Below are 5531 nucleotides of genomic sequence, written 5' to 3' on the forward strand. Positions count from 1 at the left end.
AGCAGTAATGCCAGAGTTGGCACCAATACCACTGGCATGAAGTGCTTGCAAGATGTTTTTTTTCATTTAGAAGTTTGCACCAACCCATACTCTTCCTCTATATCGAATGACCCCATTATGCAATGAATATTTTCTATTCTTGTGAGTGCTCAGGACTGCCAATTCAGATAGTCAATTCTGGGTGAATGTGTCTTTGCTGTACCCTGCAACAATATCAGTGAGCCATTGTGGTTGACAGGAAGTAATGGCATTGAGTTCATCTGGCTCATGTAATCTAGATAGTGGTGCATCAGCTGCCCTATTCTCTGAGCCTTTTATTGGATGGTATATTGTAATCCCATGAGCTTGAGGAAAGGAAAGCTTTGTGCTGCATTGGTGTTTTAAGTCTTTGAGCAGTCAAATGAGCTAAGCTCCTGTGAATGAAACGCCTGTCCTGCTAAGCCCAAACTCTAATGTGCTTGACTTGGAAGTAGGCCACTCTTTCACTGTGAGGATCTTCTTTTAGTCTGTAGCCACCCCTTGCCCACTAATGACATGACCCAGGTATTCTATCTGTGGTTGAGCAAATGAACATTTATTCAACTTCACATATAGTTGATTCTGCTTCAGAAGGTCAAATACTTGCTGCAAATGGGTGACATGATCTTGCAAGGATTTGCTGTAGATTAAGATGTCATCAACAAAAACAAGTACACAAACCCTAGTCAGCTCAGCCAGAATTGTGTTCATAGCACTCTGGAGGGTGGGTGGTGCATTTGTGAGCCCAAATAGCCTAAAATTCATAGTGACGTGGGTCTTGAATGTCGTTTTGTACTCATCTGCTTCATGTAATCTTATCTGATGGTAACCAGCTCTCAGATCCAGCTTAGTAAACCAAACAGCACAAGATAACTCATCCAACAATTCTTCAACTACAGGCATTGGGTATTTTATTAGACGAATCCATCTTATTTCCTTATTTCTCTGTTTTGGTAGCAGGAGAAGTAGTTTGTTCAGCCCGGACTTCAAAGTAGTCTCCCCCGTTGACCTTCTTTTTTAGATAGAATCCTCAATGAGTGGAAAGGACTCCCAAACTTGCTCCACAGTACTATACCATACAGAGCCGCGCCCTTGTGATATGATAAGAAGAAAAGGGGCCAGGCCGCCCTCTTTTCTTTTCTGCACCAAGCCTTCTTGTAAAATCGGGTGTATAGCTCAGTTGGTAGAGCATTGGGCTTTTAACCTAATGGTCGCAGGTTCAAGTCCTGCTATACCCAAAACAAAAAAAACCACTCTTGTATTCGTAAGGATGCATAGTAGCCTTCAAAGAGCACTCTTTGGCCTTGAGAAAAGCCCCTTTCTCATCAACATCTCAACTTCGCTCGTTGTTTGAGGTCAGTATAAAGGAGATCAGACTGGCTTGGTCATTGATAGGCCGGCCTTCTCCTTATTCATTGGATAGGGCACGGGGGAAAGTCAAGTCAAGCACTAGTTAGTTGGGGTGGGACGCACCAAAGCAGCGTTTGTTGCACTAGCGCCTTATCTTTTGAAGCTAAACAGAGGCTCGAAAGACGGAGTACGTCCGAAGTCGTTGGCTGCCTTTTTGTAGTGCGCAAGTCAGAGTGAACTTCTTCTTCTGTTCTGCGAATCTACTAACGAGAACTGCCGTACAGTCCTATCTTTTTTTTAAGAAAGATCGTAGATGAACATTTCGTTTCGTTACCTAAGTAGTTGAGCAATTCATTCCAAGGTAAACAAAGAGGTATTTCCTTTTCTCGTTCAGTCCTTCTCTCCTTCCATCCCAGTAGGCCTATTCATGCTTTTTTGCTATCCATCTTGATCAAATAGAAGAAGGGGAAATTCAGACTAGGCAAAACACCTCAAAAAGTGAAAAAAAGATAAAACAACTTTCTTTCAAGTAGTAAACCATAGTTCTCATCCTAGGAAACCATATCGATCATCGGTTCAGAGCTCCCAACTACGAAGCTCTTTTCTAGAGCGAGTCAACAATTCGTGGATCCATGGTTTGGATGAAGCTATGTACCCGGGTAGAGATGATTTGTCTCAAAGATGTTCCGCTCATCCAAGAATCTGAAACTTCATCTACATAAACTCATAAATAGCCCTTTCCTTTCTTTTCTTGACTTCAAAAGGTAATCAATCCTTTCTTTTCATCTTTTATCAAGTCTTCCTCTTCCTGATTGAGTCAATCAGGGATAGAAATTCGGATCAACTATGAGGAGTAGGGCTGCTGGGCAAGTGAATGAACTCTGTCCTAGGCATTTCCAATAAGTTCAGTGAAGTGAGGGCGAAGCCTTTTTTGAGAGGGAAAATACACTCCAAATGATATTCCATAATGGAAGGAATGAGTGGAAGATTTACTGGAAGAAAAAAATACGATACTTTTCTAGTCGTAGGTACGGCTACCTATCTAGTTTCGTGCTTCGGGCGTACCAGATTCAATAGGCTAGGTTATAGCTGACAGATTTCTTTAAGAACTAGCCGCCTATAAGCCTCGCTAGTAGTATTCCTGCCCAGTGCCGGAGTAGTGACTCACAAGGTAAGTTCTCCTCGATGCATTTCCAACACTCTATTTTTCTACGTACACTTTTGATTCCTTAGTAGGTAGGGACAACGTTCGAGATCTCATCCGACCGTCTATTTCTCACTGATTGGGAGATTGGATTGGAATCCGAGGAGAACTGATTGGATGTCATGGAACGAATGGGGCACTACGTTGGTTACCCACTGCTAGCCTAGCGGAGATTTCTCTATTTTTTGAAAGTGGAAAGGAGTCATATTTGAATCGGAAAGTTGGGCTCGTTCACTCACACCTTTCTTTGATTATCGATGACTTGGCTTCTTGCTCAAGTAAGCACCCGGCATACCAATTCATTATCCTTGGGGCTCGGCTCGCTCCTTCCTATCTACGTTATTCTTTCTTTGTTACTCTCGTAATGACGTTTCGAAAGAAATCAAGGTTACCAGGTCACAGCTCTGATTCTTCTTCCCTTATAGAACCTTCCCGCAAGAAATCAGTGGAAGTGGGTCCGCCCCTACAACTCATCAAATCAGCCTTCTTTTCTGTTCTGCGCTGTACATATTCTCAAGTTATGAGAAAGAATGGATTTGAATGCAATTTGGAATTAACAAAATAAATGAATGAAGAATATTTTTACCTCTTATCTGATAAGCAATCAAAGCATTTGAACTGCTCAATGAACAATAAAGAAAGAGCTAAGGTAAAAAAGTATATGTGTTACTAATAGTAAACCAATTTTATTTGGAGTTTGCTTTCAGCTGAACATGTTATAACTACAAATGAGGTGAGGCTTGATTAGGTGGCTTTGCAAGAACTAGGGAGGAACACAAGTTATGTACTTTAGGCTAAACATATGAATTTAGAAGATCGACTTTTCCAATTGGACATAAACAAAAGCAACCAATAATATATATATATATATAAACTTCAATAATATTTTCTCTATGGTGAAGTAATTTCATCGATAACCACTAAACGATTAAGTAGCGATGTATGCAAAGCTAGACAACGAACAATTCATAATACACTCGTTCTGCATATCTTTAGGATAAAAGAAAAAACTACGAAAAAATCCGTTTTCCTAAATAAAAAGATCAAGAAATCTATTTTGTATGGTTCTTATTTCGTTGAAAACGTTTCCATGAGACTTTCTTTCATTGAAGAAGTCCATGACTTGTTCTAGGTGATATGAGGTTGAACAGGCTTTAGAAAAAATGCAAAGAAGGGTACATGAGGGTGGAACAAAAATCAAAAAGATGACCCCTTCTTTCTTCCTGAGCATTACCGATAAATATTCATTCTTTATACGTTAGGTTGGGTTTCAGATGTATATCATTTATTATATGAAACCAAAAAGAAGAAATGACAAGAAAGTTGTATATAGATGGAGGAATAAATTATGATGTGGAAAACAAGGCAGGGGTTCAAATCCTGTCATCCCTACCTATTACTTCTCCTATGGGCAGTAACGAGGGATCAATTGAGATTGATTCAAATTGGACAAAATTCAAAGTTTCATTTTTCTATATGCATGCGGTACAAAAATCATCCTTTTCTTTACTGCTTTATCTCCCGGAAAGCGCTCTTAGTTCAGTTCGGTAGAACGTGTGTCTCCAAAACCCAATGTCGTAGGTTCAAATCCTACAGAGCGTGATTATGTTCTTGTTATGTCGAATCCAAAAAAAGAACTTATATAAATAAAAGAAAATGAGATAGTAATGAGGTCCATATCGTCATCGTAATAAAAAGAAAGATCTGCAAGCATTCTTTATGGGAGTCGGGGCTTTCTGATTTGAAGTTGCTGGAAAAGGACCTCTGTGATCGGTTGATCATTAGTCGTTTTTTTAAGGTAAGTAGGCAGGGGTGTCTTGATCGAAACCGAACTTCAATTCCACCCAGCTCAGATTCTATGCAGTAGTGGGGAAGACCTGTTTATACTTTTATTGAGAATTCCATTTCTTCCTGCCGCACCCCAATTCTTTCCCAGCAGTTGAAAATTGATATGAGATCTTGAACCCAGGGGGCTCCTATGTTCTGGGCAGAGGCATTGATGCGGGCTATTAGAATAAGGTGGTAAGGTCCAGGCATCTTCAAACCCCACATATGCCCTCTTTGATCTAGTAAGGGGAATGAAAGAAACAGGAATGTTGCACAGTAAAGTGTCAGCACTCATCCCCAAACTCCATAGGCCCCGCAATAGAAAGAGTTTACTTCGATGTCGGAGAGCCGAAACCGCTAACCGAAACAAGACATATTCACTTTGACCACAGCCACCCGCACTTGCCTACCCGACTAGCTATTTTAGCTATTCTCTCTTCAACCTTCCTCTAACCTAAAATAGTCGTACCGCTCCCCCTTTAGAGATAGATTTCTTTATTCTCTAAGCTAGCTAAACGCCCGAAACATAATAAGCTAAGCCTCCGTCGATTTAGCCAAAGCAGGCCTGGAGAAAATAATGGGAGTCGGTGTCCCTTAAATGCCTTGTTTCCTCTTCTTTACGGTGGCTTCTTCTTAAATGAAAGAAGATCTCTGCTGCGCTTATGCCTTCAAACCCGAAAACAGTGGTTATTACGACACCAGGTGAAATAGCTGCTTTTTCTTCTCTTCCTCCCCTCGACCTATTGAAGTTGCGCTCACCCGCAGCCCTAAGCCCTACAGTTCCTTCGCTTACCGCCTAATCTTAATCTATTGCCCTGCCTCCAAGAGAAGAAATGGCACCAACCGATACAATGGCAGCTAGTTCCAGGGAAGCTGCTTCAATGGAAGTTGGATTGCCTAGTTGCTTTTGAGTTCTATTTGAACTAGTTTCCAAGCTTTTTTTCATCCATGCCTATAAGTATAATTATCTTTTCCAATCCGAGTGTTCCATCGGACTTACTCCATTTGCTTCTAGGGTCCATTTGCTTCTAGGGATAGATAGGGCTGGAGTCGTCAGTGCTAGAATGAAATGTGAATGAGAGCATAGATTGATTGTCTCACTGCATGTACGTATAGTAACCGGTTAATAATA

The 5531-nt window shown here is 40.9% G+C and overlaps 2 non-coding genes across 2 annotated transcripts; both read left to right on the plus strand.

Moving 5' to 3' along the window:
* The first annotated feature begins 1183 nt into the window (after positions 1-1183).
* Positions 1184-1256, plus strand: TRNAK-UUU (transfer RNA lysine (anticodon UUU)). Its single transcript has one exon. It is a non-coding gene; the product is annotated as a tRNA-Lys (tRNA).
* Positions 1257-4100: 2844 nt separating this feature from the next.
* On the plus strand, positions 4101-4174 carry TRNAW-CCA (transfer RNA tryptophan (anticodon CCA)). The gene has a single exon. It is a non-coding gene; the product is annotated as a tRNA-Trp (tRNA).
* The last annotated feature ends 1357 nt before the right edge of the window (positions 4175-5531 follow it).

Source organism: Triticum aestivum, chromosome 3A (assembly GCF_018294505.1).
Source record: "Triticum aestivum cultivar Chinese Spring chromosome 3A, IWGSC CS RefSeq v2.1, whole genome shotgun sequence".
In the NCBI taxonomy this organism is placed as follows: Eukaryota; Viridiplantae; Streptophyta; class Magnoliopsida; order Poales; family Poaceae; genus Triticum; species Triticum aestivum.